Genomic DNA, 8,297 nt, shown 5'->3' with positions numbered 1-8,297 from the left:
GTCTGGTTTCCTGGCCTATGGAAACTCTCATGAGAGATGTGCATTGTTTGAAGCTGCTATGTTTTGGGGTAAAGTATCAACAAAAAAACTAATATATAGAGAAAACTGGATCATGAGGAGCTTGCCAGTCCTTTGTCATGGGGAAACAGAACTTTTGGGGTGCTTTATACCTTTAATTCCCATAGACTGTGGGTAAATACATACACACTATGACTTGACCACTCAGTCAGGACTTTTACATTCAAATTATATTAGTTTCCTACCATTGCTGTAACAACAAAGTGATTTTCTTACAGTTTTGGAGATCAGAATTCCAAAATGAATCTTATGGGGCTAAAGTGCAGGTGTTGCAGGAGGGTGCTCCTTCTAGGGACTAAGGTAGAATCCATTTCCTTGCTTTTTACATCTTCTAGGGTCATTCACACCCTTGGCTCAAGTCTCCTTCCTTCATCTTTTAAGTCAACAATCTTTGGATCCCTGACTCTGATTCTTCCTTCAATGAATTACAAGGGCCCTGTGATTGCAAAGGCTCATCTGGATAACTTAGGACAATTTCCCCATCTGAAGGTCCTTATGGCATCTGCAAATTCCTTTTACCATGTAAGGTTCTGGGGATTAGGATGTGCCCCCCCCCCTTTTTCTCAGTCTTTCTCTGTATGATTATTTTGACTACTACCTCCAAATAGGATTTTCTGTTCCTTCCTGGTTTCCTCTTGCTTAATAAGCAGCAGCATTAAAAATCCAAGAGCCATCACTTCTGGGAGACACCATGTAAATTTGAGGAAATCTGACTTCTGATTCCTGGGTCAATTAGATCTGTGCTCTTTCCTATCTTAAGTCTTTCTTCCAACCTATTCTATGATTGACATATCTCTCCTTTGGGGAGCTCCATTTTTAGAAGCATTTAGAGGATGAACAACATTTCCATCCCTAGATGCAAGAAAGAGGGTGCAGAGGATTTGACAGAGCGGGCAGTTGATTTGCAAAGGAGCAAACAACTTGTCCAAAGTTGGAAGTAAGAGAGCTGAGCTTGAATGATTCTTATTGACTCTAAAATCTCTTTTTCTTTTGTCAACCTGGGAGTTCAATTTAAAGGAAGGAAATAGGAATTGACATGTGAGCAGAGACTAAGGATCTAATCTGATTTCAGACTATTAAAAATGGGGAAGGTAGAAACAGGAAGACATCCAAACCAGCTAGCTAAAAATTGTAGAACCTTTTGAGCAACAATTTTTCATGTATAAACCAAACAGATTTATCCGTGAAACTAGGAGGCAGGAAATCAACTAGTTACTATCAAGCATAGATAAAATTTCTGAAGAAAGACATAGGCAATATTATTCTCATATAGTGTTTTTTTTTTAGCTTTCAATTCCTTGCTGATAAACATAAACAAACTGCACTCCACAACAAGTCTGATATGGTCCTTTCAACTACTTAAGAATTGTGCACCTTCTGGACATTTCTAACAACCAAGAAGACATTGTCACATTTTATATCCTGTAATTTGTTTGTTTTATGGGAATAGACTTTTTCTCCCAACTGTAAAACCCCACTATACTGTTTGGATCTTGTTTTCAAGACATTTGGTAGAGAATTCCTGCCCCATGCAGAGCTGGAGTGTGTCTGTGCACAATTCCACTATGGTACAGTGAGGAGGTTCTGTGCTTGGCTCAAGTGTAAATGTTTGGAGGATTGCAATCGTTTTCTCTCAGTAAAATATAATTTACTGCTTCTGGAGCAAAAACAAAATTAATAAATGATATAGCACACAAAACTGTCTTGGCCTTGTACTGCTCAGCAGAGTTTTAGTGAGTTACACTTGAATGAATGGGAAACACATGGATGAGATGTCCCTGGTGGCTACTCTGGACTCAGAGATGGAAGGGGGGATGTGCTTCACTAAATGCACCATATTTTTCTGAACACCAGGTTTGAAAATGTGTTTGGATTATTCCCTGGAGCCCGTGGAAGACTAGCCTTTCTCCTCTGTCCCTAATAGCACATATTGGCAAGGCTGGTGGGAGCTCCCCTGTGTCTGTGCCTGTGGCCAGGGGATGAGGGTGGGGGTGAGGAGAGTAGAAAGGGACAGTACTAGGACTCTTGGGCCTTGACAGTAGTGATGCTGAGTTAAAATTAGGTTTATTTCCTCCTTTGATATAGAATTGCACTCCAGGGACTTTTCTCGGAAAAATTTCGATATGAACCAGTGGGACAAAGGGATCTTTCCAGAACTTTGAGACAATGAGGGAGACTCTGAACACGGGTTCTCGTTGACAGTTGGTTCTGCCATAGGCCAGGAATCTAGGTGTCAGGTCCTCAAAACCCAATCTTGTTTCTTTATTGATAGAGGAGGGTGCTGACACTGTCTCTTCTTCAACTGTGGAAGATAGTAAAGTTACTTTCTCTGGAATCCTCTCTCCTCCTGGACACCTCATACCTGATTACTTAAGGCAGGTGCTGTTACAGGATTCCAAAGAAGACATTTCCTCAGAGGAGGAAAATGATCCATTCAAGGTTGCCCAACTATCAGTCGCAGAGCTGAGCCCCAGAGTGGTTTATTCTGAGCCCCAACAGCCACACAGGTGACCTGGCTGAGCACTCAAGATGCTGTGGGCAAACTGGCAGGAAGCGTCCCCATTTTCACCTCTCCTCTCCCCTGAGCCCAGGAGCAGGCCTTTCTCCTTGGACAGCCACACTGGTCCATTTCCTCTTCCCTCTCTTTCCTGCTGGTGAGTCACTGAATAACGACAGGCTCCATGAATAGGCTAGTGTTTACACCCTGCTTTACTCCAGCCGGACAGACTTCAGGGTGGACATTCCATGCGTGTGGGTGTCCAGCTTAGACCCGGATTCCTCCAGCGGCGTTGGTAGCATTCTTCTGTTATTTCTGCTCAGTTCCTGCCTGTTTTCCCTCCTGCTGGCCACACTGCCTTTATAGCACCAGAAAGGTCCTTTCTGAAGGATTGAAGATGCGATTCTTCAGTTTCAAGTGAAAGCAACTCCCTGGAACCTCACGACTGGTCACTCGCTTCTCTGAGATTTGGCCAGAGCCAGCACCCAAATCAGTGCATTCTGGCTGGGCCTGGGCCTTGGTCTCTTCTTTTAGCTTGTGACATTTATTCTGCTCTCTCGTTTGTTTCTGGTGACTCTTGCTTTTGCTTTTGTCCAGGATTCTCTGGGACTGTTGGTGAACCTCTGCCCTCCTTTTCTTCAGGTGACATCACACCCCTGGCCTTCACCTAGTTCTTGTCACCATCTGTGATTAAATGGGCTTGGGATTCTCGGTTGACTCATCTACAAATGGGAACAGCATACAGTAGCATACAGTGTCGAGGGGAACAAAATAGGCTGGCACTGAGAGCCTCCATCTCTGAGCACTCATTTGAACGAGGGCTCAAGATGACTGAGCACTCAAGATGCTGTGGGCAAACTGGCAGGAAGCGTCCCCATTTTCACCTCTCCTCTCCCCTGAGCCCAGGAGCAGGCCTTTCTCCTCGGACAGCCACACTGGTCCATTTCCTCTTCCCTCTCTTTCCTGCTGGTGAGTCACTGAATAATGACAGGCTCCATGAATAGACTAGGGACTCTTCTCAGAAAGATTTCTAACGTACCAGTGGGACAAAGGGATCTTTTGAGAATTTTGAGACAATGAGGAGGACTCTAAAGAATCTCTAAAGTAAAAATTCAAAAGTTGAGTGACTGGTGCAGGGTAGGATACAGTGGAGGAGCATGTAGACAAGGGTTTTGAGCTCTTTGTGTGTCTAAACCAGGGGGGATTTTGCCCCTCCAGCAGACATTCAGCAATGGTGAGAGATGCCTTTGGTTGTCTCCACTGGAGGGAAGGTGCCTCTGGGGACCAGAGCTGCTGACCCTCAAGTACACAGAATAGCCCCCCACAGCTAAGACTCATCTGGCTCAAAACCTTAATAGTGCCGAGGCTGAGTTCTTACCATAGATGACAAACTATGCACTTTAGACTCAAAAGATATATGCAAATACTGCTTTGATCTTTGTAATACTAATGTCTAGATATCAATAATAAAGTCAACACTGATATCAATATCAATATTAATGTTCTGATGACAATTTTATTAAGTGCTTCTTATGTGCCAAATATATTAATGAGTTGAATCATTACAATAAAGCTTTTAAATAGGTACTTTTACCATCCTTATTTTATGTAGGATGGAAAGGCTTGAGAGGTTACATGGTTGTCTCAAGCCACATACAACTACCCTTGACGCCTCTCATTCTGGTTTATGGCCTCTCAATTCTCCATGTGAGTGGAGGAGATTTGGGATAAGTTGGCCAGCAGGAGGCTGTCCAGGCCTTCTGAGGAGGAGCCTGGCAGAAGTTCTAGCAGCCATGTGGTCTGGAGAACTGGGGTAACCAGTCCCCCCGCCCTTACTTGATGGTAAATTCTGGCCTCTCACCTTGGATTCCCCCCTGTCCAGAGTTGTTAGGGACTCTCCAGTGGGAGGGTGAGTTTGCTATATTTAGCCTAACACGAGGGCTTTTCTACTGACAGCTCTATCAAGGTCAGTGATCAGTGGAAGTAGGAAGAGAACAACTTGAGATAGAACAAAGCCTATTATCAAAAGATTCTCTCCTTCTTTTCCTGCTGAGGAGGATCTTCCAGGGTCCCATAGGAATGGATGCAGGGGGTAGGCACAGCAGACTGTGGGCACCGTGGACACCTTCATCACCAGGAGGTGGGGGTGGGGCACAGATAGTTCCTGAAGTCTTCGAATGCCTTCCTTCCCCAAAGGTGCTGACCCTCTAATGAGCCATTTGGGAGGGGGAAAACCTCCTCGAGTGTATTTTTACATGGGAGGACTTCCTGTGGCCAAGGGAGTCTCCTGTGTGTCAGTTGCCTCTGTTCATGGTGCAGGGGCCTCTGGCCATCTGGACCACCCAGGGCCAGTGTTTTCCTAAGGAGGGCAGGATGGAGGAGAGGGGATTGACACCTCGGCCCCAAGGCGATTACCAGATGGCAAGATGCTTGTTTTCACTGGATGATTCAGAACAACCGAGTCACCCCAGGAAAGCCAATCTGATTTCGCCTTCAGCATTGAGCTTCCTCCCCTTGCAAGATGTGAGCTCTTTCCCTTCAACAGGCAGCAGCAAAGCCTGCCTCTAAGGGCTGAAAGCTAATTGTCTGGATCTGAGATGCTGACAGCATGGTTCAGCATCCGCTGCACTTTCTGGTGTGGCCAGGGAGTTCTGGGGCCCAAGGTAACTGAACTCACAGGGGCCAACCCCAGCAAGGCGTGAGGTAAGATGGCTCATGGAGGGAAGCCCAGCTTTGTAGACAAGTTACCGAAGTTTTCAGAACTTTACAAAGTGGGCAAGATAATTTCTGCCTTATCGGGTTAAATGAGATATCATATGGGAAGACCCTGGCCCATGGTGGCTTTCGGTGGAGTTAATTCCTGTTCCACTGTGATGCTGCACTGGCCTTGGGAACAACTGTCCAACAATTTTCTGAAGTGAAACTTCAAACATAAAGGGTATTAGAATGCAGACGTGCTAAAAATTGAAGAATCCATTGATAAATATACCAGAATAGGCGTGTATTCACATGTGTGCAAAGACTGCCTTCTCTGTTATTTCAGTGACCTCCAGCTCCTCCTCTGCTATGCAGCCCATGGCTGATTGCTCACACCACTGCCTGCAGGCTAAACTGCATTAAAGGGGGACATGTACATGACAGTGCCTTGCCTCTTAGTAGTAAGCTCATTTTCATTTTTAATATTCTTTCCTCAAGTTTCGTTTTGTTTCAGAATCCTTCCCATTCTTGTTCCTATATATTTATATAAAAGAAAAAAAAATAGAACACAGGTGGACATAGGTCTAGGAAAGTTTTATTGCAAAGAGTAGAGGAATTCTCTGTGGGCATTTTTCCCTGCCCCCACGGGATTCCCAGCAGTGAGGCATCGGGCCAGTAGAGGGCGCCAAAGCACAAGGACAGGCGAAGGCCGCCTGTTCTCTCCAGTTTTCATTGTTTCCGTGGGAAACACGTGGGCTGGGAAGGAAGCCAGCTGATTCAGGCCTGATCCTTTGCCTCAGTCACTAATTTCCTTCTTTCGGATACTTAACTTGATGGGTGAATCATCTGGGGGAAGGAGAGTGGCAGACAATGAGGGAGACATGAATCCTAATGCCCTTAGTTTCCTGATCTGTAAGTAGGAGACTGGGATGATAGTGCCCCTTACATACATTCACACCGTTTTGAGCTCTTTGTGTGTCTAAACCCTGTGATGGGCACGGAGATCTCCGAAGCAGTCCCTGGGGTGATCCTGGTTTGATGGATGAGGGAACTGAGACAGACATATGTGATATTGGGATCATATTAGGATTGTGGATGGGATGAAGGACAAAGAGTATGTTTGGGGAAATAGATAATGGTAAGTAGGTGCTGTCACTGCATGTATCAAGTGTAGTTGAGGTAAGAAGGGACCATTACTGCATAATCTGATTTTATAGTTTATTGCATTACATGGGGAAGACATGTCACAGAGACACAGGACATATTTAAAGAGGACACCGCACACCCCAGCACTGTATTAAGCAAAGGGTGAACTTTTTTCTTCATTTTAAATCTCTCTTTTCTGCTTTATCTGTTTCTATTTAAATGCAGAGTCTGGAACCTCACAGAATGGGAGGTCACAGGGGACGGGTAGGAGAGGGTGTCTGCGGCTCCTCATTCTCCTTCTGTAGGTCCTTTGTTCCTGCTAGATACCTTGGTAGCTAGGGATTCAAGTATTAAAATAATTTTGTCCAGTCTCAAGTAAATTACAGTTTCAGGGGGGAAGAGAAACATATTGGATAAAATAATGGGGCCTTATGACTGACAAACTCCTTTGTAGGATGCCGCTGTGACTACAGGGGAGAGAAACACCAGGAGCCATGGCGGAGGTCAGAGTGGAGTGGGGAGCAGCCAGAGAGGACTTCCTGAGGGAGGCGGCCAAGGCTCAAAGAAGGAGTGGGAGTGAATGAATTTCAGCCAAATATTCTTGAAAGCAGGAAGATAAATACAGTCTGAGGTTCTGCCTGGAGTCCATCAAACCCTTCACTTGTGCTTAAAACATGACAACGATATTAAAGAAGTTAAATTCCCCTTTCGCCTCTCTGTCTTAAAACTTTATTGTTATTATTTTTGTTATTATTTTCAGACTGTCATTGGTTGTCATATTACTTTTTATAAATTTCTACACAGTTGAAAAGTTCACTATATTATGCATTTAAAAAATTTTGTATTTTGACATGTTAAATGTGGTTTAGTAAATAAGTCACAGCTCTGAATCAACCTGTCCTGGGGAAGGGGCTTCACTGTACACCCGATAAACTCACTGAACTTGGGCACATTTCATAACTTCTCTATGTGTCAGTTCCTCATTTATAAAACAAAGAAGATAACAGTAATCACCTTAGAGAGTTGTAAAAAACAAATAACTTGAGCTGGGTGTGTTGGCGCATGCCTGTAATCCCAGCAGCTTGGGAGGCTGAGGCAGGAGGATCATGAGTTTAAAGCCAGATTCAGCAACATCGAGGCGCTAAGCAATTCAGTGAGGCCCTGTCGTTAAATAAAATACAAAATAGGGCTGGGGATGTGGCTCAGTGGTCAAGTGCCCCTGAGTTCAATCCCTAGTACCAAAACAACAACAAAACAAATAAAACCAAAACCCCAAACAAACAAAAACAAAAAACTCGAAGTATGGCTCTTGACAGGTGATGATTTTGCTTTGTGGAGGATTTAGCATTGTTGAGAGATGTTTTTGGTTGTCACACCTGGGAGGAACTTTCTATTGGTACTGAGTGGCGATGCTGGCTAGGGATGCCACTCAACTTCCTACAATGCACAGGACAGGATCCCATGACAAAGAATTAGCTGGTCCAAAAGAATAATAGTGTCCAGGTTGAGAAATCCCATTGCACACTGAGAGAACAGAATCCGACACGTAGGAGCACCTACTAGTGAAATTGTTATTTCCTAAATGTTTGAAGGCTATAACTTGACATTTAAGAACAGGTGTGACTGTAGTCAATTTCTCTCCTGTTTCTTTCTTCCACAAATCACAACTGTAGCCAGACAAGTTCACTTAGCATCTGTTGTGCCAACCCTGAACTGGGTCCCAGTCCCTCCACCATGACTGGCTCTCTTTAGCTGCAGCTACATCCTTTCAGACCCATCTTCTCTGTGAAAGCCCCATATTGATGACTTATTCTGGTGTGTTCAGCAGCTTTCTGTTGCTGTGACAAAATACCTGAGGTAATCAATTTATAAGGAAGAA

The 8,297-nt window shown here is 44.5% G+C and overlaps 1 long non-coding RNA gene across 1 annotated transcript; it reads left to right on the top strand.

The window, feature by feature from the left end:
* The first annotated feature begins 6,061 nt into the window (after positions 1-6,061).
* LOC131424953 (uncharacterized) lies at positions 6,062-7,122 on the top strand. The gene is made up of 2 exons (XR_009228655.1): positions 6,062-6,184; positions 6,873-7,122. It is a non-coding gene; the product is annotated as an uncharacterized LOC131424953 (long non-coding RNA).
* The last annotated feature ends 1,175 nt before the right edge of the window (positions 7,123-8,297 follow it).

Source organism: Marmota monax, unplaced genomic scaffold (assembly GCF_021218885.2).
Source record: "Marmota monax isolate L192 unplaced genomic scaffold, Marmota_monax_Labrador192_F-V1.1 WCK01_AAM20220418_F8-fsc00003, whole genome shotgun sequence".
Lineage (NCBI taxonomy): Eukaryota > Metazoa > Chordata > Mammalia > Rodentia > Sciuridae > Marmota > Marmota monax.
This window is presented reverse-complemented; position numbering and strand designations above follow the sequence as displayed.